Below are 26582 nucleotides of genomic sequence, written 5' to 3' on the forward strand. Positions count from 1 at the left end.
TGAGAGAAAGGTGAATAAACTTACTGAGCTTTTCTGAAGTGTAATAAGAAAGACTAAGAAATTTATTTTACCAGAATTAAGGTCTAAGTCAATCTTGAAAGAAGTCCTGCTCACTTTGTGTCATGTCATCCCTGGAAGTGTTCAAGGATAAGTTGAATGGGGCTCTGAGAAAATTGATCTAGTGGGCAGCATCCCTGTCTATCTAAGAGAGATCAAACAAGATGATATTCAAGGTCTCTTCCAACCCAAACCACCCTTTGATTTCTGTGATTTCTGTGGCAAAGACCACTGAAGGACTATTACATGTAAAAATTTCAAGCAGCAAGATCAACATCTGGAAAGAGTTTTGCTACCCTTAACAAGAATACTGTGATGAGTTCTACTTTGAAAATTATCTTGAAAATTTCAGACAAGTTAAATCAATTCAAATCAGAATCTGTACCATATTGGTACATTCTATTTTTCCAATGCTTTTTACATTTGTAGAACAACGACACATGAACTGTCAACTGAGATAAGAAATATCCAATTAGGAAATAAGATGCAAAACTTGTTTCATCAATAAGATTCAATAGCCTTTGGATCCTTACTAAGGGGTGTGTAAATCACAAATGTCTGTCTTTAGCTCAAGAAGAAATGTCTTTTTAAAATCTTTGAGCTAATTGAATTGCAGGCTTTGGAAAATGAAAGAAAAATTATTATTATCATTCTGGGATTTGTGTGCTTCAGATAGCACATTAGAAGACTGTATGAGTTTATTTTGGCCTTATCATCCTGGCATTGTTCAGATTTTCAGCTGCAGTTTGGGTATGAGCTCATGAATAAAATGAGACTTGTCCATTTTGTTTTCATGCTGCAAGCAAGATCTCAACCAAGCTGGCTCCTCACATTACACCCCACATGTCAAAACACATCTAGTGTTTGCAGACCCTCAGAATTCCTGCAATGTATCACTGCTAGACCCTCTACAAGGTAAGGAGAGAAGGAGCAAGTGTGCACTAATTCTCTCATCTGATGAATTGCTACAGTCTTTGCTACAAGGAAACTGATAGGATTTTTTTCAATGGTCACTACCTATTATCAAACCTTGATAAACTATTCAGTTGATAAACTTGATAAACTGCCACAATAATTAAAGCACAGATAGGTTACATCATAACCTTTCTTCAGTGAATTGCTGGAGCTGTGTGTAACACAAGGCAGATTTGTCCCTGGATTCTTCTCCTTTCTTTGCCCATGAAATCATAGGATGAAAATACAGTGACTTATGCAGTGATCCTGGAGAGTCACATTTGTGATGTCTGCCTAATGCAGTGTCACTGATGTCATCTTCCCTGCATGAGTAGCATTTTGTAAGTCTGAAGCTCAGAAGAAATAAAGTACTACAGAAATGTAAAGTGATAATTAAATATTTTTGCATTCTTATAATGCAGCTCCATTTTTCCAGTCTTGAGTCACCATATAGACATGTTCCTGCTGTAATTTAGGGAAGAAATTAAGCATACATTGAACTACAAAAACTGGGGGTTTTGGTCATTGTACTTTCCATTTGAGGTTGAGCACTTTCTTCATTTTGGTCTGTATATTTAACCTTAGTGTACACTTATGGCTTGTTGATAAAATCCAGTAATTAAAAAGTTATAGACAGGTGGAGTCAGCAGAGAACCTGAAGAGAAGTCCAAGTGCAAGCATTCTGCTTCCAGGGGTTAATTACTCCTTTTAGGATGTTTGATTTCTGTGAAATTCAATATACCCTTTTAGACTGGCAGCTATGAAATAACACCAAGTTTCCAGAAACTGGCTGCATAGAACAGATCTATCATTACAATTTCAATAGTTCCTTCCATCCTTTTTTTTTTCTGAGATGTTTAGCTGCTTATGAGACAGAATTGATTAATATCAGACCAGGAATACCCTTGGAATTGAACATTTTGGGATTTATATTACAGTATTGAACTCAAATCTCCCTAGGAGATCTTTTCCTGTGGTCTGAAGACCTCCCTAGGCATGCAGTTGTTAGACTGAGTGATGAGTGAGCTGCTAATTTAAGAACTCAGCATGGAGCTCAGTTCTTATTGAAGAACTCAGCATGGAAAACCCTACAGAGGGTGAAAGCAAGGACAGGTAGCCTGAGAGGAATACAGAGAAATTGTCCAAGTAACCAGGGATCAAGTTAGGAAAGCTAAAGCCTGGATAGAATTCAATCTGACCAGGAATGCCAAAGACAACATGCAAAGCTTCTATATATTTATGTACATTGGTGTATATATATATGTATATTCTATATATATAGGTACATAAAATGAAAACTAGGGAAACTGAGGCTGTCACTGGAAGGTAAGGGGAGACGTGGTCCCCTGGGACAGGGAGAAGTCAGTGGTACTCAACAGTACTGGACCAGAGCTGTTCAACATGGATGGGGAATCAAGGGTGCCCTGAGCAAGTTTGGTGAAAATACCAAGCTGTGTGGTGCAGCTGACATGCTGTAGGGAAGGGATGGAATCCATAGGGGCCTGGGCACACATGAGAGATGGGCCAGGGCAGTCACACATAGACCAAAAATTAATGTCCCCCTGTTCATCCACCTGTATGCTTTAATTTGGCCTTTTTGTTCTTTCTTCTTACCTTCCACTTTCCACCACGTAAAACTGGAGCATGAAAAATGCCTTTGCTGGAAAGGAAAACCAGTAAAATTTCCAATGCTTAATTTGGGGAAGAGTACAATTCATGTTTCTCAATCAGGAATTTTCATGGATAGCCACAAAGTTATTGTGCAAATCCTCCAAGGCAGTAAGGTTTTTATGGCAGCAGTCACAGAGGCTTGTTTGAAAAGGACTGCCAATGTCATTTTAAATTTGACATTGCATCATAAATGTGAACCAATTCTCCAAGTGATAACCATGTTTGCTCATGATTTTTACTGATTCTTCCTTCCCCTGGCTCTTATGAAGATTTTTTTGCATCTCCACCTCTGTTGTGGAAATTCTCTCAAAGATCCCTGGAAATGTGGTGATGTCAAGGTATGCTCAGAGCTAGGTGGAACAACATTCATACTCAATGCCAGGCTTTTTTTTTTTTCCTTCACTAAAATGGGTTTTGTCATTTGCTTCTGACACATTGCAGTAAAAGAAATTAATGTTCCTTTCCATGTTGTTTCCTATCATATTGAAGATGCATTAATTTTTCTTTTACTTTTCTACCATTATTTTAGCCTTTCCTTTTAAAAATCTAATTTTGGAAAACAAAACTTGACAGCATCCTACACATGACATGTAAATGCCAACATTTCCAGAAGTAATTCTACTCCAAATGAACAATGCTTAAGTAGATAAGCTCTAACTTCCCTTTAAGTAGATATCTTGGCAGTGAATCATTGAACCCAGCTTGCTTCTCTGTGAATTGTGAACTCAGTCCCTGGATATCTGACAAACCTTCAGTCTCTGATTCAGTCACATTTTACATGGACGTTTTTAGCCCCAGCAGTCCAGAATTCAACCCTGAGGAGATAAAATTCACCTCCTCAAGGAGCACTGACCACTCCATTCTAAATTTGAACAGAGAACCATAAGCCAGGATGAATTTTGTAATCCTTCTCAGTCAGAGCTCTCTGTCTGATCCCTGCCTATCTAAAGAATTTACAGCTAAAAATTCAGGAATATGGATTAAGACAAACTAGGAGGTTTGTTGGTCAGGATGCAGTCACCACCAATGGAGATGCCAATAGCAGTCAAAACTGAAGTTTGTACATTCAAAACTTATTCTAAATCTGTTATTATTTTAAACATTCCATGGTCACGTTTTTCAAGTCAGTTCTTAACTAGTCACCAAACTGCTCCTCATCAGGGATTAGCTCAGTAGACAGTTAAGTAAGCTCCAGGTCTCAAGCTTTATCTATTTTAATACTTATAAAGAGTAAAATAATACTGCAACAAATTTTCTGTGGAGAAAAATCTCATTTTGGGGATGTAAGTCACAAATTATTTCATAGTTTTTATTCAAACTTTAAAAAGAAAATTCAGCTTCAGGCACGACTTAATCAGAGGGAAATTTTACTTGAAAGAGTAGTGAATTTATTGAAATATATCTGTTAGAATGTAATACAAGCAGCACTGGTGCTGACTGATATGCTTTGTTAAACAGTTTCATTAAGTCAAGGTCTCAAGCATAGAATTTCATAAGGATGCTGAATTTGCTGCAAATTCAATAGTCATCTTTCGTGTAATATATTCAACTTTTCCCAAAGAAACAGTCACAGAATAGAATTACTAGAAAGTTTCTTTAAATCTTACCAGGGAAAGAAACTGTTCTAATCTTGACTCTTGAAAAATATTTTGTGAGAGGAATAAAGCCCTGAAGACAGTGCTCAGACCATAAAGGAAAGAAGGGTTAAATTGAACATGGAAAGTTCAGTATTAAAAGAAGTATACAGTCATTCTGCACCTTGCTTAACTACCATTCATAACAAATATCAAACTTTCCAATTTCATTAGACTAAAGGAGAAAACATTATGAAATAATGGTATCCAGGGAAACAAACCAGCTTAGACATGACATTAATCCCTGATGTCTCTGGAGGTCATGTCCATGTTCCTTGCACAGTGGTCACAGACATCAAGCCAGCTGACTCCTCTGAAAGAAAATCTTGCATAACTCTACACAGCCCACAAAGTTTTCATTCTGAAGAAAATAAAAGATTGAGTGTGATAAAACAATCCATCTGGGAGAACCTGTTGGTTAATAATACATGAAGATGAGCTTCTTAAGGACAGTTTAATTTCCCCTAATTCTAGCTGTCTAAAATTCAGGTGTAAGCCTAATGAAGAATTTCTCTATCACCAGAGGAAAAAGGTCAATGCCTCAGTCAGCAGTTTAACCCATCACAAGTTTGTTGTCATCAAAACTCTTAGAGAGGGGAATTCACTGCCAACACAGTGGGATTTGGATTATATGTTAATATATGTTCAAGAAGGATGATACAAAGGAATAAGCTAACTACTCTGGCAACCAATTCAGGGAATGTTTTTCTAAACAAACACCAGGTTTTAAAAATTTCCATGGAAAGATTTAAAAATATGGTATTTAATAAAAAAGTATTTGGGAAGCAATTGGAAAGGAAATTAAATGGCCACAAGTTTTGAAGACTTATTTTCAATTTATTCAATTCAAATCCTGGATAAATGCAATCAGGATGTCTCCCCAGTGAAGTTAGAAATGCAGAATTGTAATCCAACCATCCTTAGTCATGTAACACAATGTAAAAGCTATCAAGTCCCAAAAGAACTGGGAAACCAACCTGTTTCCCTCTGCCTTTACAGATACAAGAAATCACAAGAAACTTCAGCTCTATGAAGAAAAGTGCAGTTATACTTGCTGCATTGCAGTGCTGCCAGATGTGCAAGGGCTGGCATGGATAATTTTGAGGAACATCTGTAATAGACACACCAGGGAAGCAGAATCACTTATCCTGGCACTAAGTCACACGTTTCAGTACCCTGTTTTCCAGTCACAAGATGAGGATAGATATACCACCACAGATTGGCAATGCCTCATAGGAGTATTTCTTGTGAGCTGTAATTAAGCAACTTCTGTGAAATATATTGTCATAATATCAAGAATGCTGATATAGGAAAGTAAAACACCTCTACAAAGCAGGAGGGAGCCAAAATACTGAATGGCTTATACACTTATTAAAAGCAGGTCTTAAAACCACAAAATTTCTGTTGTCCAAAGATAATTCATATTCACAGCATATCTCCAGTCATTTTCATTTTATCCCATGTAAAACAAAAGATTTTGAATGTAAGAGAATTGTATTATACACACATCCCTCTAAAGCAATTGGAAACCAGACATCAGGGTTCATCTAATTTGTTAAGAAAACTATTTGTTACCTATTGGTGTGAAAATCATGTTTACTGCTTATGTTGCCTGAGGCAAAACACAAAGATTCAAAGTTAATTTCTTTTCATAAATAAAACATTGCAAAACTCTTCATTGCACTGTACTTTGAGCACAAGCTTAAGTGTTGGTGCATGGATGCCATCTACTGGGTAGGACTTAATTGTAGAAACTCTCAGGGTCTTTCTCTCTGCCAAACCTCCCTGCAATCCAACTAAGTGACTGTGTATATGTTTCAGAATTCTGAATACATTCTGTCTAATGCTTTTTTTTTTTCACTTTCTGGGATGAAGCATACAGAGCAATTTTTCTATGTCTTCAAAAAGTATCCCTGCTATTAAATATGTGGTACTTAAGGAAACACAAGCTCTCCCTTTTAGCAATGCATTGGTGCTAGCAAAGAAACCTGAATAATAATTGTACCACAAAAAGAAACAAACACATGAATGCTTGTAAAGATTAATACATAAGGCCATTATTTTAAAGAGCAGCTCAGTAAATTGTATTTATAAATGTAGTTGGTGTGATTTATAAGTCATGAAACCAAGCACTGATTTGAATTCCCTGTTAAGATGCCCACTGTGTTTACATAGTCTGTGAGCCAGCAAAGCTCCTGAACATTTGGGCAATTTTAAGGAACCAATAATTCCATTGATTTGAACCACATTTCTCACATGCTAAAGGCAAAATGTGGGTGAGAAACTTCATGCTCTGAATAATTGAAACTCAATATAATAAGGTAGAACAGTTACCTTTAATGCCAAGTACTCAGCAGCAGCAACTTGCATGGGTTATTCTAGGAGATTATTCCCAAAAAACAAGTCATTTATGACTTTTAAATGGGAAAATGTATCTCTCATGATAGCACAAAGGCAAAGATGGCAACAGCCAGTATAGCAGGGATGTTTGCCACAGCCCACTTCTTTGGATTGGTCCAATCTAGTCCCTCCCTCAGTGAACAGAGCCCATGGAGCACAGAGTGTGTCCGTGTCCTATGAGTATAAATACTTGGGCATCAAGTAGAATAAAGATCCGTGCGTGTGAAGCACTAAGTACCTTTGCCAAGATGTCTTCAGCACTTCAGTGAGAGAATGGGACCTTAAAATCATCCATATGGCACTCAATCACCGACTCCAATCAAAGTCTGAAAGTCAAATAGTCTTTTCCTTTGGAGCTGAAAGGAAATAGTGAGTTGAATTTCTGGTTGAGTGAAACCAAGTGACTCTCTAAAGGGAGAATAACATAGCCTTGTCAATACTGAGCAAAGCTGAAAGAAAGAAGAAAGATAAGACATTGGACCTCAAAAAGAAGATAAACTGTGTGATCACGCAACACCAAGAAAAATCTGAGATGGACAAAAACACTCAGGTTTTTTCATACAGAGTAAATCTTTGTTTGACAAACCCACCCGTACTTTTTCAAAGATATTACAGAAAGCAGACAAAGATAACATGCTGGAGGTAATCTAATTTGATTAGAGAGTAGTTTGATGAAGAACTACACACTGGGATGATAAGCACAGAAAATCCCATCCACCATCCTTGAATCTTTAGAGGACAGTAAGTGTGTTTTAGCACAGGGTTAAGGTCCAAGGGGGAATGAAATGGCAAGTGAAACAATCTTCTTCCAGATAAATCACCATAAACAAATGCAATGAGAGCAAAAATAAATCTCTTAAAGCAAATGTAATCTATGCAGTATAGAAGTCCACAAGAGTGACTGGGAATCAGCTAATATTTAAATGACTGCACGTGAGTACTCATTCTAGAAGACATAGAAATATATTCCAAGTTTCAAATACATTCCAAGTTTCATCATGTGAATGAATGCAGTCCTAAAAAATCTGCACTTTTGAGAGGGGATATGTGCTCTAATACAAGCATGAAATTGTTACGAGACCTGATAATGCAAGAAATTAAATTTCTGCATGTTTGGATAACAGTACCATCAATACAAAAAGAAAAACTATCTGAATAATTGAATGATTGAAATAAGTGTACCCCAAGGTTCTGAATGAATACATTACAGCACAAAGAAATCAAAAAATAGGTATTTACTTACAAAATTGAGCAGTACAGAGTATATTTACAGAACTACCAAAACATTAAAGGCTCACATGAAATACAATTAAATAGCAATTTCTGAAATAATGTTAGAGTCAAACTCTTGAATTAATATTAAATAAGAGGAAAGGTTACCAATTCTTGTTCACAGTGAAGAAGACAGAACACTTTCCTCAATGCAAGCACCACTGGCAATAAATAATTTTGGAATTTGGAAAAAATGTGTTGTTGAAGCCTTGTTCCTAAGCCTTAGTAGAAATGTCATGACCCTGCCACAATAGCAAAGGCACTTTTCTCATTCTACAAGAAAAAAGCACTCAAAATATCAATTAGTTTTCCATTTTGAGTCAAATAAGAAAATGTAAGAGTGAAAATAACTTTTTTGATTCTTTCATCTGTGGGTTATTGGTAAATGGTAACTCACAGGAAAAGCAGGTTCTTCCATATTTCTTACAGGTATTTTTCTACTAGTGATTATTCAACCAAGTCTGCCAAATAGGTTTTCCTCAAAATGGGCTGCTGGGTTAATCTAATACGAGGCAACTTTACTGATCATTTCTGTAGTTCTGTTTACTGGTTTCAAAATACAATAAAATTAAAGTTTGGGACTTTTAAACTCACCAAAAAAAATTATTTCTTAACAGCCCAAAACAAAAAAAATCTCATAGGCCTGTCTACATCATGATCATAAAAATCTGCAAACTCTTTGTTTTAGTATAAACATTTGCACCATCCCACACACAACCAGTTACCAATATAAGATATCCTCTTACTAACAACTCTCAAAACATTTAAAAATAAAAAAACTGCTGCATTCTACTTCTGTCTTAGATGTCTTTTTCAGAGCAGCAGAGGCTCTTGGGAAATGCATCAATGTGAAAGACCAGCTTGCAGTCTTTCTCTTTGTTTCTTTTGAGACTTAAATATCTGCTCATCTTTCTAAAGGCTACTGGCAAAGTCAAGCAGATAGATTTGCATTCTTTTGCACAAATGCTATGGTCAGCTGGCTAGGGGGAAGTTGCTCCACCTTTGTCTTCAGTATTTTCTAGTTAGAAAGAAATGTCTTCCATTTCTTATCGTCTGAGAAGTGCATCAGAAAAAAAAAAAAAAAAGTGAGGATTGCCATGGGTTTAAATTTTATTTACTTAATATTGTTTTATTTCTTTAGCTTACAAAATAAGGCATGTAAGATGGCAGATAAGAGCAGCTGATTTAAAATCACTTGTAAACATTCTGTAGTGTAGGCACTGCAAAGCTTTCATCTTCACCAAATATTTTATTAAACATTTTAACAAGCCTGTTTTGCTTGTAGTGCATAAATAAAGTGGTATTTTATGTGCTGCTATAAGTAATGGGGCACATATATTCTGCAACTAGATAAGAGTCCCCTTGGGGAAATACCAGGTAGCTTCATAGTAATCACATTTCCCTTAGAGTACTTGGTAATTACTAATTATTCTTAATGAGATCAAAAGTAATTGCTATGTAACCTTCAACCATGGTTTAGACATTGAGAAATAATGTATGTCATCATAATTTACTCTTTAATTGTAACTATCTTGCTATTACATGCATTTTACCATATAGCTGATTGCTCTGTAGTTACCAAGCAAATAAAAAGTCATCTGGTCATATCTATATCTATATTTAAATATATGGTCATAGTTATGTTTATCCTACTATCTAAGCAGCTGCAGGAGAAGCAAAGCCCACTGCCAGATTCCCTGTAGCTAATATTTGTGTTTGTGAATCTTCTGTTTGCAATCCCTTGAACATCTGAGAACCACAGCCTTCAACAATCAGGTCATGAGAGTGCTGAGGTACTGGAGTAGTACAAAGTGGTACAAAGAAGTCTGCGGATGCCCCAACCCTGGGAGTGTTTCAGACCAGTTTGCATGAACCTCTGAGCAGTCTGGTCTAGTGAAAGCTGCCCCAGCTCATGGCTGGGGGAGGGTTCAAATTAGGTAGTCCTTAAGGTCCCTTCCAACCCAAACCAATCTATGTCTGTACAAGTGTATGTTATAGATTTACCCAGGTCCCTTGATACAATGAGAAACTCCAGTTATCTCTATTAGGACCTGAACAAGAATTTACTTTTTCTTTTTTGGCAAAAGGATGCATGTTATTGTAATGTCTCACTTGATCTCTTATAACACAGGTATCATAGAATCTTAGTATAATAAAATATGCTGAGTTGGAAAGTACCCACAAGGATCACAAGTCCAACTCCTGGCCCTGCACAGGACAGAACCAAGAGTCACCCTGTGTGCCTGAGAGCATTGTCCAAACACTCTTGAACTCTGTCAGGCTTGGGGCTGTGATCACTTCCCTGTGAAGCCTGTTCAGTGCCCAACCACCCTGTCATGGTTTATGATCTGGGTTTGTATCTTCCCTATGTACAATGTGATCTTCTGCATGCTGCTTATCCTACTCAAAGTGTTCTGAAAGTTTTGAAAACCACCCCTCTTAACTGTTGTAACAGTTGGCTTTGATGTTTTATCTGGACTTTTAAACCCTTACTTCTCTAATCTTCTACATTCCTCTGATTCTTCCAAGCAATTTTTTTATTCCAGTCCTTCCATAATTCCTGTTTAACACACCCACCAAATCCTTTGCATAACAGAAGGTCAGCTCTCCTCCCTCTGCTGTCCAAAGGTCTGTCACACATCTTCCTCTGATCTTTTTCCCTACATCACAAGCAACTAGCAGAAAGGAGTCTCACTATCAAAACTTGAAAAGCCATCATGGTGCTTACACTCAAACAAACCAGCAGTTCACTCAGTGGTACTAGAAAAATATGAAATTGTGCTCTGAATTTGAACAGTGTGTTTATATTTTATTTTTGTTTACCCAATGAAGGTGGGGGCCAATTTTATAAACCATCTGCCTGTCCTGGTCTATATTTTAAACTGTAAGGTCTCTGGAAAATGGGCTGTTATTTATGATATGCCTCTACAAATCAATAAAACTTTGATAGCAAAAAAATATCTAACCCAATTGTAGATTTTTCACAGCCCTGCATTGATTTAATCATTCTTATTATTATCAAGCAATATCATTGTCATGCACATGAATACAACACAAGGTGCTCAGCACAGATCAGAATAATTTGAAATGTTTCTTCTTGTTTTTCTCTTTCATTTACTCTTCTGAACTCAGTTATGTATTTATTTTCTACAATCTGCTAAATTTCAAGGAGCTGCTTTGATCTATGTATATCTACATATATTTTCCCATTGCTACTATTTTATTATTAGCTTTGTACACTTTCATGTGTCTTTATCTATCAGCCCTATTACCAAAGATTCTACTGTATAAACTCTCTAGACAAAATAAATATCAGTCATTAGATTCACGGGGAGTGTTCAGAAGGGGAGAATCCTGGGAAAGACAAAATTCTGTTTCATCTTCTTCTAAATATATGCTTAAAATAGGTCAGTTGAAATCATCTAGAGCTGATTATCTTTCCCAGAGAACTTCAGAGGGAATCAGAAATTTAATTTAGGCTGAATAGTTAGCTTTCAGATGGTTATACTGGAGAGAGAGAGAGAGAGGGAAGCCATTTATTTTACCTGAGAGAAGGCAGGTATCCCTCAAAAGCCCTAATGATAAACATTAATGTTTAGCTCAAGAAATGTCTCTGACGCAGAATCTTTAAAATGGAAAGAAAGTGTTGTTTTGGAAAACAATAACTGCACATTGCAGTTTTATGCAGTTTGAATGGGCTGAAGAAGTGAGCTTTAGGGCTGCCCAGGGGTTGGAGGAATTGCGGTTCCCAGTGTGAATCCCAGAGCACACCTGGTCTCATGATACCCTGTAACAATCTAGGGCCTCTGCATTGCTTTCCACTTGAAAGAGCAGGCTTCATCAGAAATAAGCAAAATTACATATTTTCTGCATAAACCACCTAACAGCAGGACTGGGTAAACAATCTTTGCATGCAAATCAATTGCAGTCAGATTTCATGCAGTAAGGAAATCCCAGCACATCCAAAGCCTTCACTTCTGTAATCTCCTGGAGTGTTTTGAATCAGTTTATGGCAGCTTCACACAATTTTCATGACATTAACTGCTGTAATGTGAACTAAAACTGTTACAGGAATGACCACACCAAATCACCTGAGGGTAAGAATATCATATTCAGAGGAGTGTTGCAGGCATAAAGAGCTCTGACCTACAGCTGCCCAGCTGTTTCTTTGAGAAAATTATCCCCCTCCATAATGTTATGAGCCCTGGTACCTTGCCCCCTTGACTGTTGAGTCACGCTGCTTGGATATTAAAGAAATGTCTTTCTTTGAAATCTGCAGAATTAACTTTCCCATTCTCCTTTCAAAGATGAAAAGTCTGCATGTTTCAATAATCTTCAGTAAAATAATAAAAACCGTTTTAGATATGATAAATGCAGCTCTTACTATTACCTCAAACCCTCAAAATACCTAAAGAGGAACAGTTTACTAGGATTTTGTTTTACAAAACTTTGCTTTCTAACTCTTTACCTTAGGTTTCATCATAGACAAGGTTTCAAATCAGTGGTCTTCTGATTGCTGATGTAAGAAGAAAAATCTGACACCGTCATCTACATCTCCATTTTTTATTAATTTTAATGATCATTGGAACTATATTTTTCCCCCATTGAGATGACTAGTTTCTCTATTTTGAAACTCTTAAGTTATATTCATGGGGTTCAGTAAGGTTCTGTACTTTGGTCGAGGGAAGCCCTGGTATCAATAAAGGATTGGGGATGAAGGGATTGAGAGCAGCCCTGCTGATGAGGACTTTGGGGTGCTGGGGGATGAAAAGTTGGAAATGATTGGTAATATGCACTCACAGCCCAGAAAGCCAAGCATATCCTGGGCTGTGTCACAAGAGGTGTGGCCAGCAAGGCAAGGGAGGGGATTCTGTCCCTTCTACTGTGCCCCTGTGACCTGGAGCACTGCAACCAGATCTGGGCTCCCCAGCATAGGCAGGACATGGAGCTGCTGGATAGAGTCCAGAGGAGGGCCACAGAAATTATCACAGGGATGTAACACCTCCCCTCTGAAAAAAGGCTGAGAGAATTGGGGTTGCTCAGACCACAGATGTGAAAACTGGCAGAACTTACTGTGGATTTTCAATATTTAAAGGGGGCTTGTAAAGAAAGATGAGGACAGGCTTTTTATTGGGGTCTGCTGGAATAGGACAAGGGTAATGGTTTTAAACTGAGAGTACATTCAGATAAGATAAAAGGAAGAAATATCCTATAGTAGGGGTGATGAAGCACTGGAACAAGTTGCACAGAGATGTGGTAGAAAAAAAACAAGTTATTTTCTGGACTGTTTGAGCTGAAGTGACAGCAATATATGTACACAAACAATAGCAAAAAAATACCAAAATAGCAAACAGCTATTTTTCTGTGCTAGAGGGAATGATGATATCTAGACCAGAGCAGAAAATCATGGGTCAATTTATTTGTTTATGGGCATATCTCTTTTTGGCTGGTGGACAGAGAATGAACCAGTAGATTTTGCCGGTTTTCCTCAGGTTGATTGGTAGCCTTATATAATTTAGATAGACCAAGTGGCTGTTTCTTGTATTTGGCAGCAAATCCTTGAGGAAGAGAGTCAAGGAACTTGTTCAGGGAGAAATTTGGAATTGATTTAACAGAGTCCCTCAAAAATTGCTGCTTAGACAAGAGCCTTTTGTTCCCACTCTCTAGTACTGCAGTTCTTACTGCTATCACAGCAGTAAAAGGTAAACAAGTTGATGCTACAAAAGAGATGGATGGGAATTAAAATATTTAAATCACCCAGCTGCCCATGGGGACCTCATTAGTACCCAGTTTGCCTGTGAAAACACCACACTTCAGAAAGCCATCGTGTTATTACCTCACTTGCAGTACAAACACTGCTGTGTCATGACACTGCATGAACCTCAGAAAACCTGCTGCAAACAGACTAATCTAGATTTCCTGCACAGCAGGAAAGAAGTCCAAAAACTGACAGAACAGCTGAAGTGGCAATAAGCCAAACCAAGCCTTATATTTCCTGTTTTTCAGGGGGCCTTTTGTTACAGATTTTGATAAAATTACCCCAAATCTACTCCTTACTCACTTAATAACTGACCACTTCTTTTTCCAAATATTTTTCTTGCTCTTACAAATCAAAATCATATATAATACACCTTATATCACTTTTAATTTGTTTTGAAATGTTGCCTTAAAAATATTAAACTGACATTTTTCAAAGAAGACTTGCTTTGGACTGAGTCCATTCCCATTGCTACATGAGCACTAACTGTCTTCTTCAGAAGAAAAATCCTGAGAAGGATATAATTAATTCTGATTCTTTTAACTAACTTATTCAGAAATTAAAATTAAAGACATGTAGAAGTCATAGAAACTAGATGCTGTTCAGTGACCACTGAACACTTTCAAAATCCACATACTAAATTCTCATTTGAAATAAATCTTGTCTTCAAAACTCTTCATGTTGTAATATTTTCAGCCTAATGAATAATTCTGTTTATGAAATGCAGTCCAGAATAACTTACAGGTAGCTTAAAGATTTAGGGAGCTGAGTATAAAATGCAAAATGAATCCTCCCTCTGCTCTCACAATGTTGATGTAGATAGATAGGTTTATAAAGTGTGTTTTTCTATTCCTTTTCCCTTGAGAGCTTTTAAATGATGGGTCAGAAGGTTTGGATTCAGTTTTATCTCTCTTCAGTGGAACATTCAAGTATTAGCAGCGTGATGCTCACTAGAATATAACTGCTGGTGGACTCTACCCAACCTGATTTCAGTCATCTGAAAGGGATCTATCTGCTTCAAGTTAGTGATCTGTACTTAAAGGACAGAGAAATGCATTTCCAAAGGATGACTCCAACCACTTCTCCTTGATACCCACATTAGGACAGGATGAACCATCCCCTTCAGCTACTTATCTCCCACTGATAAAAGAAATGAAATAGCTTGCACAGACGTCTAAATTTCAAGGCAGGTGAGATGAATCTCAGCCTGTCTGTTCATTCACAGTAGATTTAAGTCATGCAATTTCCTGAGTGATACAACATCATGCCTGGATTTGCATCTCCAAGCTTAAGAATTTTACAGTAAAATGCAAAAGGTGGGCTTTGAAGAAATCGCTTCAAAAGAGCATTAAAGACTTTGAATTATTTTTCTGCCACTAAATTCCTTTGATTTCTCACCAAGACCCATGAAACTTGAAAAGGCTGCCTATCTCTTCTGCATGCCTAATATATTCCTCTTCTCTGCAAAGCATCTGGATCATATGCTGAGAGAAATGTGTTTTTATAAACAACTCAGCAGTCAGTGGGAGGCCAGATGATAGCTGGCTGGTGAGGTGCCAGCTAAAGACAAGATATTCCAGCATTACAGGAAATTAAGTCAGATGAGCCCAACTCCAGGAGGCTTTTGATTTTTATCTTAATAATTCTCTGTCCCTGCATGGCTTTGAGTAAAGCACCATATGAAACAAGAAAGAAAAAGCTGAAGCATGTGACAAAAACTTTTTTTGGTATTGTACTTGTTTGAAGATTTTAATTCAGATTCAGAATCTGATTACAGTTTATCTGGTCTGCTGGCCACCAGAAGAGATTGAGATTAGATAATGATCAATTGTTACCTGCCACCCTTGTTAGATTTATCTTCCAGTCTGTCATGCTAATAATGCTACTAAAAAAATAATCTCAAAAAAGCAAATTTGACTTTTTTACTGCAATCAAATAAGGAGCTCTAAAAGCAAAAACTGGCTGGCAGTTTGTATATCTTTCATTTTCATAATAGCCTGACAGAACCATCCAGAAAACAAACACTGAAAAGGACATCTTGGGGAGATCTTCAAAGGTTGTATTCTTTTACAGTCCATGACATTAAGATTTTCATATTTATTTAAACTCTGTTCTTGTGCTTCTGTCCCATGAAATATTTACAATACTTCATCTTATTAGTGAAACCATTATTCTTTCATATTTACATCATTTCCTATTAACAGGCATTTGTATGGCTAATTAGAGGCATACAAATAGCCTGTCTCAAACTGCTGCCAAAAAATCATTCACTTGACAGTTTTCTGACACCCTTGACACCCCATCAATACATCTTCTTCATTTCTTCTAAGTTCATTCTGATTCTAGATTTTATTGCTATGTAAACCTAAACCTGAAAAAAACCCTTCAAAAAATATAATTATGTCAGCAATTTTTGCTCTATTTTTAATACATCTATGTACTACATTTTAATATAGCTCCCAACCAGATAGATCTCTTTTGTACCTATTCCATTACTGTTGGCAAAAACCTTCATGATTTTAAGTCACAATAAAGAATAAAAATTTTTAAAAAGAGAATGAATAATGTGTGCATTTATTTTGTTTAATGTTGTTATGGCTTAACCCCTGCCAGCAACTAATCCCCAGAGTTGCTTGTTCACTCCCCAGCCAGCAGCATCAGGGAGAGAACTGGAAGAGTAAAAGGTAAACGTATGGGTTTGATAGGGAAAGAAAAAGCAAAGCACAACAAGGAGTTAATTCACTGTTTCCCATGGCCTGGCAGGTGTTCAGACATCTCCAGGAGAGCACAGTGAAGAAAATTAACTCTGCCCAGCCAAAACTATCAAAAATTGACATCTGAATTGAACCTAGGATATCTAAGACTCAGGAAGAGGAGTGGTATTACCACTCTTCCTCTCTGGACTTGTCTAGATATTTCTGAAGGGATTTCATAGGACTTACTGATGATAATGCTACTGTAACAAAGAGAAAAAGAAATACTATTCTTCTTCAAACAGCCATTTTTCCTCAAAGCTGTCACTTTGATTTCAGCATTTTACCAAGATAAATAATTTAATTACAGAGAATGGCAATGGTATTTGCTTGGGTGGGAAATAAATTAGAATGGAGATGTAACAAATACCAAGCCAGTTTAGCCACTTAGTTTTAATCCTAATATCTCTTCCACTCATTCTGTTCTGCTACAACATCTCCTAGTAAAAATAATTCAAGTTTTCATTTCATATTTCGTACTGAGGATAACATGATTTTTTGCACTCCTTAAATGGCAGTCAAATTCTACTTAAAAACAAACAGGTGGAACTTTAGTGGTGTAAATTATGCTGCAAGAGCCACTGTCACTCTACAAGAGATTAAGTGACAGAATGATGAGCTGACAAGGAAATGGTCCCAAGTTAGGCCTGAAGTTCTGGATTCAGCTCTCTGTGATAAGCAAACCCTTGGGGAAACCACCTAATTTGATCCATCTTGTCTTTTATTCCTTATTTCTTCTCTGTAAAATGTATACTGTAATATACACTCCTCCTACTTTGTTACTCCTGTCTATATGGACTGCAAATTCTTTAAAACAAGATCTCTGCCTCTTATTCAACAACAGAACAGTAGTGTGGAAGTGTGTCTGGTTTACTTTGTGCCACTGGTACTTTATTACAAATAATAAAATAAAAGTAGTGTTTATTAAATGAATTTTCAATGCACAAAGGCAGATAACAAATAAGAGGGGAGCAAGTAATAACAAATGTAAAAGTAAATTTAAAAGGTGAAATGCATAATACACATCCCAGATTTTGGTTGGGGCAGCAAACTTAGAAAGTCACAATGAGGGAACACATTTACTGAGGATTAGTACAACCTGATGATAAAGCATAGACACTACGTGCAACAGTGGCTGAGGAAAAATATATAAAAGATATTTCAGGAAAAAAAAAAGACAAAAATTGAGGGTTTTCATAGAAGAGCAGCTAAAATAATTAGAAGGTAGGAATGATAGATTTTCTAGGAAAAGTTAAAAGAGCTAGTTACAAACTAGATATCCATAGCTGCAGCAAGAGGGAATAGGATAGGATAATAAGGAATTCCATTTTTTTGAACTTATCATAGCATATGTTGCTGTGTTCTGATGAATTTTCAAGCAGAACCTATATATTTCAAAACACCCATGCAACAGAGATAGTAAGATACTTCTGCTGCCTGAGGGCTGAAAGTTTTAGGGCTTAAACTGTCTTTCTATTTTAAACCTGAGAAGGACCCACACAGTAGAATCCTTTGGATGCATTGATGTGATCCTTTTCCATTGCCAGCGACACCCATTTGAAACCACTCAACACAGAGACCAGAAATGGGTTTGCAGAGGTTTGAAACAGAATGGATGGGCTTGGTATGCATGCAGTATAAATGTAAATGTGTGGCTATGTGTGTAGGCATTGGAGAAGGACAAAAATAAATTAAATAATAAAATAGTTAAATAATTAAAACAGTGGCCTGTACTCACATCAAACACCACTCCCAAGACACTTCTCCCAGGACATTGTTCCTAGTGGTCCAGATGGGGAATGTGTTGTTGATCTGACTCCCACAAGGTTTTCTCTCTGAAAAGAGCCAAACACAAAATGATCTGTCAATGGAAAATATTGTGTTCCAACAGTAGGTAGATGGCAACACAGTGGCAGTATATCATATGTCATATATTTGTAATCCTTTTAATCAAAGGGAAAACAGATATATATTTCAAATGACCCAAGGAAAACATAACACAAGCAGCAGTCTTGACTAAGATTTATGGAATGTGAAACAAGCAAGATTTTTAAGCAAAAGCCACCAACTAATAGTGATTACAAAGGTCCCAGTCTCTCCTAATGGAGGACCTCAACTCAAGTTTTATCAAAAAGAGCTCTTTTTGCTGCTGCAGGCCATTAGAACAACACACAAGTGCCTCTAAATGTCTTTGTGCTGCTGAAATTCAGATGAGCAAATAGCAATGTTTGGTTGCATGTTTCAATAAAACTAATATGATGATTGGTTCATTATACAGAAAGATGTAGTTGAAGTATTGGCTTTAGTGGCTAATAATAGTGAAACAGTGAAATACAGTGAAATAGTGGCTATATCTAGCTGTGTTTTGAAGAGTCCATGCAAAGCACTATGAGGCTGATGTTACTTTAACAAACACAAATGGAAAGAAGCAAAAAATCTTTCCTTAGACTCTAAATTATTCATACAAATTACCTCTCATGAAAGTTTGTCCATCTGATAGATCAAAATGCAATATTCACAGCCTACACATTTAGCTCAGTGCACAGCAAATCATCATCCTAATTTTTCTCCAGTAAAAATGCAAATACACAATGATTTTTCATGTTGCTTGTACATATATTAGTTGATTTCATCTAGGTAAATGTTATCCTCATTATCAAACATAGCTACCAGTGACTTCTGGTCAGAAGGTTAGGAGCAACACACAGTCATTAACTACCATACCACTGCTATCTCTGCTGACTTTTGACCTTGAAGTCAAGTCATATTTCCTGGCTCAGTGCTTGCAAGTCAGTGATTCAGTGAATGTCACTCTTCCTTCTGACTGAGAATTGGTGCCCTGTTTGTGGTGGGAGAGAGTGCTTTGCTTCTAAACGTGCCAGCAACTGGACAAGATGTAGTACTGAGGTCTTGATCATTAAAAATTCTGTAGTACTTCCAGGAACATGAGTGAATTCCTCATGCTCAAAAATTCACATCTTCCTTAACCACATTTGTTTATAATTTCAACAGGATGCACCTTTTTAATTTTGTTCCCTCAAACTCCTGTGTACAACCTCTTAGCCAGCAGGACTAACAACCATGAGCTAAAGATCAAAAACACATCAGCAGAGAGTTTCATGACCTATGTTCCCTGTGGATCACCACTGTCCCAATTACACAGTATTGCTGCATCCAGGTTATTAATTGATTCACAGCAGCAGTGTGGTTCATTTCACTGGTAGTGATGAGTACTATCCATTGTACTGTGTCCCAGAACCTGGAGTGTGAAAGTCACTACAGGACTTTTAAAGAGATGCTGTAACTATACTCCATTATTGCCCAAGTAGAGAGACTAATGACTCTAAGCTTCATTAAAAAACTTCACTGGCTCTTTAAGTAACTTATAGCTCTCAGCAAATTCAAGGTAAGACTTAGAGGTTAAGATTTCACTAATAAGTACAGGGCCCTTTCTCTGGCTCCAAGGGCAAGTGGCTTGGCACTGTCATCTACACAGTGAACCTCTCATCTCTGCCAAAGCTGCATGGTCTCATTCATTCTGCCTGATGCAGATAGCCCAGCCATTGTCTAGGAGAGCACTGGATTGCATGAGGCAAAACCACAGCAGGGACTCTGCAGGACATAGACAGGGATAGAGTGGTGTTTGAGCTCATGCCTTGGGTCTCCAGGTCATTTCTAAACACAAAACCCAACAAAAAAGATGCCTGGCTTTGTGATAGGTTTTGCTTTTAGACTGTGTTTAGGCTACAGGCTAAAAAAGAGTCATAACTCCAGGGAAAAGACAGAAGATCCTGGAAGCTTTGGTTAACATGCAATAGTCCTAGAAGGAAAAAATCAGTTGATTCAGACTGAGATAAAATAGCATTAAAGTTTAATGAAACTCGAAATTCCAGGTAACTAGGAATTGGGGTTGTTAGCCACAATTCCCTGCTAGGAAGAAGACAATATTAGTGATAGCAGTATTCTAAAGCTTGCAAATGAGGTTAAGTCATGCAAAGAAACAACTTCCAGCTGATATGTTTGACCTAGGTCAATGCAGGGAAAACTCCTGTTAGTCTGTTTTCTAAATGCAAATCCTGCTTCAGGCTCCACTGCAGTAATAATTCATAGCTTGTGCAGTCAGTCCAGCCACCATGTGGAGTGTAAATTACACAGTGGCTAAAGCCACACAATATATACAGATATATTCATGTAACTCTTCTGCCAAGCCTCAACTGGCAGTCCCAAGGGCCAAGCTCATTTTCTGAAGTCTCGAGTAAAGGGTGACTTGAACCCTTCTAAGAAACCTAGAAACATTAAATGAAGATCTTTGATTACTTACTAAGTAGCAATTCTTCACCTATAAATGATTATTCAAATGGCTAAAACAGCACTCTTATTTATAGGATTGAAAGGAAACAGGATATGGGACAACACAAACAACCAGCTATTCTTTTTCCAACCAATCTTTAAAACTCTACTCTTGAATTTTGGGTGACTCAATTGCTTCTCTCAATGAGACATGGAGTTATGTCCCATCTCCTCTATGGCCCATGGAGCACTTGTTTTTTGTCATATTTCTATCCTCTTCAATGTTGGTTCTCTTTTCCCTTCTTTCTCTCTGAAATATTTATTTCATTCACTTTTTATTCTAGTGTTGCAGATGTAATATTTCAGTATCAAAGGGATAGCAGGGAGCTTTTACCCCAGGGAGCTTTAAATGGCTGCCAAAGACTCACTGGTCATAGCAGCATCACTGTGCAACTCTCTCATGCAGATAACATTCTGCAGGGAAAAAACAAGATGACTACAGTTATGCTAGCAGTGGTTTGCTTTCACTGAGATAAAACAATAATATTTTTACTTTGTATTGATCCGATTGATTTTCCTTTCTCTGCACAAGACAAATTCTCTGGCATTTTTTTCCTGACTGAAATACACTGAATTTATTAGCTGTTCCTGGAGACATCCAGCAGGCTCTTTCCACACAAGCTTCTGTGCCATCATTGCTCATGACAAGTGCTAGTGAGAAACCTGGCATCTCTCTGGTCCACAGAACTGAGCAGCAGCCAGGTACTGGTAGGTCACTGCTGACTGTAAGTCAGTTACATTCAAATTGAGTAAATGCTGGAAAGCTGATGAAGCCTTTATGGATAACAAAGACTATTTTTAACACTAATACTTCCTCAAAGCAGGACATTTATTCAAGAGTAGGGTACCAGAAGCAAAGAAGCAAGTTTGAAGGGTAGTATGTTTTGTCAAACAATGCAAAAGAGTTTTGAAGCATAGGGAAAAACAGATAGGCAAGTTCTTTTTATGTATTTCAAGGTGTCTCCAGTACAGGCACCTACATCTGACCCAGACTATATTCTTAGACTATAGTTAATAAAAGTTTATGAATTAATTTATAGTTAACAGAACATATTTTGGTATTAATAGATGCATATGGGAAAGAGTCTCTACCTAAAGTGAACAAAAGGCAAAACCCTTAAACAAAGCTCATTTCCTTCATTGCATCAGAGCCCAGAGTGGCTGGCTCAAATGGAAATATCTAGACTTTCCTGTGGTAGGAGAGAAAGATCCTGCTGACTCTCTGGTATCCCATGTGAACTCAGCTTCCACAGACATTTCCTGGATTAGCTCTATCATTTATTACTGTTGAAAATCAAAAGGGATGAAAATAGGATGAAATCCAAAGGCAGTAAGGCAGTTTATTCTCTTCACTAAAGTTTAAGCTATTGAGTGAAAACAAATAACAAATAAAATGAATATGAATAAAAAATTTGAAATAGTAGACTGAAAACCAAATATGCTTCTAGAAAATAAAATCTCAGTGACACATGGGAGAGAGAGCTGTGTAGTCTCAAGTCTCCTCCCTCCTCTGTAGGCCAGTCACCCTTATCATATCATGTATTGCATTGTGGCCAAAGACCATTACTCATGGTGAAAAAGTTTGGTTAAACAGAAATGTGGTTTTATTTGAAAATCATTTTTGACAAGAGTTCTTTAAACAATTTCACCTTTTTCTCCTAAAATGTTTGTCTTCTCTTGCTCACCGCCCCATGCCTGTGAACTCTTTCTCAAGTCTTCAACAATGATAAATAACAACAGTGATTATTATTTTTGCAGTTCTGCAAAAACTATCCAGACACCATGGTCAGTGCAGAAGGAAGGGTTGGAGCAGCCCCAGGTGTCAGAGCTGAGAACAAGGTCACACAGAAAACAGACATAGACTTTAATAGGAGAATAGGACAGATTGCAATGATCAGGATAATTATTTTCCCTTCTTACCAGATACAAAATTCTAGATTTAATCTTGCCAAGGGTGTGCTTTAATAACTTCATCAGCTGCCCAATGATCAGTGACTGGTCTTTGTTAGTGGCTCTATTATCTATGTTGCAGTTTAGGTATCTGTGGTTTTAATTTTGATTTTTCCCATAACTTAATTTTAATTTTTCTTGTACTATGCCTTTTATACTGAACAACTATTAACCTGAGGGCCTTAAAATCACTTGCCATTGTAAATATCACATATGAGGAGATACTGAAATATTATAAATGATCTGTCTGTAATCTAATGATATCTTTCTACTGTCCCTGATGTCATTTTGTTGTACAACTAAAACACTACAACTGACAGCTGCTAAAGAACTCAAGAACTATCTCTCTAATCATGACCTAAATAGGAACATATCAAATACCCATTCAAATGTGATTAAGACATTCCTAAATCATGACAGATACTAGAAAGGAAAGAAAGAAATATGAGTGTACAATGATCAAACCTGACAACAGTAGATAGTGTGCTGCATGGTAAAGGAAACATTGTAATGACTCTATTTTGCATTTAAATTCTTATGTGCTACGTGGAATACAGGCAAAGTGATTTAAAAAGTTATTTATGGTTACTTCTGAGCTTTGTTGTGCTTATTTCTCTATTTTTGAACACCTTGTATGTGTGTCTGTAGAACAGTGTTTGAGCCAAGCATCCCAGAAAAATTGCAATGATAAACCCTGACAAATATAACTGGCTCTGTTGAGTCAGCTCCTTTGCCTCAGACTTGCTGTTTCAGCCTTCCAGTCATTTACAGAGGTCACTCCAAAACAATCTCATTCTGCTTTTTAAAAAATTAAATAGATAGAAAAAGCTTGAAGTGATATCACATCTGCATGGAAGCAAAACATCAGCAATCATATCAACAAGAATATATGAGTAGAGGATTAATATTTATGCCTGAGTTTACTGTGTGTGGAAATGAGATACTGCATTCAATTAGGGCACTTCTCAGGTGAGAGTCTGATCTCAGAGATTCAGCTACAAATCAGGATGGCTGACTTTAATTACGATGCTTTTGCATAAATGAAATCAAATGAGAATCAATATATTAACTCCTATCTAATGATTTCCAAGACACAAAACAATGATCAGATAGTAAAGACTTGCCCATTTCTTCAGAGATTCCCTTTTCTAACTAATAAAGATTCCTTTGGTGGTTTTTTTTGACAGCATAAGTCTGAAAATAGAATTAAATGTCTGGATCTTTTAGTTTAGCCTCATTTGAAGATGCCTAAGATCCTCATCAGACAGACAAAGATGCTTGTGCATCCTTTGAAGCAGCAGTCATGGTTCAGTGCAGTACCAGTTCACACTGTTGTAGTCTGTGTTGATATCCTTTTCAGCTAAATCCTAAAACACCAATCCTAGTCCAGTGATGTCAGGCCTCAGGCTGATGAAGCAATAATGATGTTAGACATGATCCTGGGAATTTGACTTCTACAAAAGCCTAGAAGAAACCCAGAGCTACTTATCTAGCAGTGTCTGAAGCACCATAGCTCTGCTAGGAGTCTGGGTCTTGTGAGCACAGGGTGCCATGAACAGAGAACTGTACTAGTCAGTAATTAAGGCAACATTCAGGTCTGCACTGACCATTAGAACCAGAGATTAAATAATTACTTTCCAGCATGCCAGACCTAATGTGCAATTACCTGTTAGAACACTAACAAAACAAAATATACTATTTGATGGGTAATAAATTAATTTCCCTGAATTGAGTCTTTTTTGCTAATGGCAGCAATTGGTGAGTGATTTCTCCCTGTCCTTATGCTGACCCCGAGCCTTTCATTGTATTTTCTCTCCTCTGCTCAGTTAGGAGGAGAGGGATAGACTGGCTTTGGTGGACGCCTGGCATCCAGCCAGGGTCAACCACCACACAAGTATGAGCACATGAGCCACATTGCTGTGCAAGTACTCTTGGGAGTAATACATTGTGCATGTCTCTGTTATCTGCTTGTCACCCTTCATGATCTCATAAATTTTAACTTTGGTAAAGATGACAAGATGTGCCCTTCATCTTTCCAAGTACAGTTGCTCTTCTATCAATGTCCGGAGAGGAAGCTCAGCACTGCTTTGCAGTTGTAGGCTTTCTACAGGACAGAACTCAGAAATGGGCACAGCATGGCTACAGAAATGTAACAGTGGTAATGGCAAGTAGGGAAAAAATGACTCCACACCACTATTAAGCTATAGCTATCACTGACATTCTAACAATGCAATTACACCAAGTATTAGCTCAAAGACAGTTTTGAAAATATTTTCTAAATATCATCATATAATGTTTCAGCCTCATCTCCTTCTGGAGAACAAGAAAGTAGAAGTTTTCCCCAAAGCAACCAAAAGGAATAACTGTTTTCTGGCTTCATTTCAATAATTTAATAGCAACTATGCAATGGAGATTAATACTTCTATTTCTGTGGCATGATAGCAGCCTTAGGATAGCATATGGCTTGGCCAGCACACACAGCTCTACAGGCATCCCTCGAGATGTAGCAGCTCAAGGCAGCCAAGGGCTGAGTCCCAGCACTTGGATCATTTGTTATTTTCACACTGAGGTCACAAGGGAAACAGCTTTTATTGGCATCTGCTGGTAAAAATGTATTGCAGACCCAATTCTAAGCAATCCTATGGGTCCTCTATGCAGGTTTATGAGCCGAGGAAAAATAAAACCACACTGCCTGCCAGTCTTCTTGAGCCACACCTGTTTGATCAGATCTTGCAATCCCTTTCTAAAGAGCTCAGCAGGGGAAAATGTCAGACATATAGCTCCCAGGAGGCTTCACTGGAGCATATCTACAAACCAGACAGGAAATGTATCCTTCACTCTACATCCTCCCTGTCCCCAACCCTGGCACAGGATTTCTGTAGCACTGTAACAAGGACAAACAAACAGAACTAACACAATAGCACTCAGCCACAGCCATACTTAGAGAAACCTTCATACCAATTTCTATCCTCAGCCATTAAGGTGCCTGCATAAGCAAATGTCTTGTGATTAAATTATACACACCACAGGTCACAGGGGAGCCCTCTGTTCATCCACACAGACATTATTTTGCATAGTAGTGTCTCAAATGGCAAAGGAGAAAGCATGTCATAGAGGTTTTTATTTAGCCCAAATGCTGTTAAATAATTCAGGTCATTATTAAAATATGAAACAAGATTCAAATAGAAAAAATATTTAAATTTTTAAACAGGGAGCATTTTAAACTCTTTATTTGGATGGAATATATCATTCCAGCATGGCTTTTAGCAATGCAAAGGTCAGGATTCCAATCTGGGTGGAATGCTAACCTAAAGTACACATATTCAATTCAAAAATACCAAAAATAACAGTGAAAATCTTTAAATAGTTTGTTTCAATCTGGTTAAATAATTTACATATTGCACAAGAAACACAGTATAAATTGTCCTACGGTACTAGTGATGCTAAGGATGAATACAAATTGCTTGAACTGACAATGAAATTTAAGCATCTAGTCTATGCTGATTTTTCTCTATCTTCATAGTCTGCAAAGAGGAACAGGTGCTTCCACATGGTGATTCATTCTTCCTACCTTAAGGGATTATGCACCCTCTGAAGTCTATTCAATTTTGGCTATAGAAAGACCCCAGTCACTCTTTGTAGCCTGGCCTTCTTTTTAGATTATTCATTTAAATTTCTATTACATTTATTTAAATTTAATTCTTTTTTACATCATTAGCTGATGCAAATCCCACTGTATTACAAGAAACAAACTCAGTAACCTGATTTAGTGTACACTGACTG

This window comes from Erithacus rubecula (genome assembly GCF_903797595.1).
Source record: "Erithacus rubecula genome assembly, chromosome: 1".
Lineage (NCBI taxonomy): Eukaryota > Metazoa > Chordata > Aves > Passeriformes > Muscicapidae > Erithacus > Erithacus rubecula.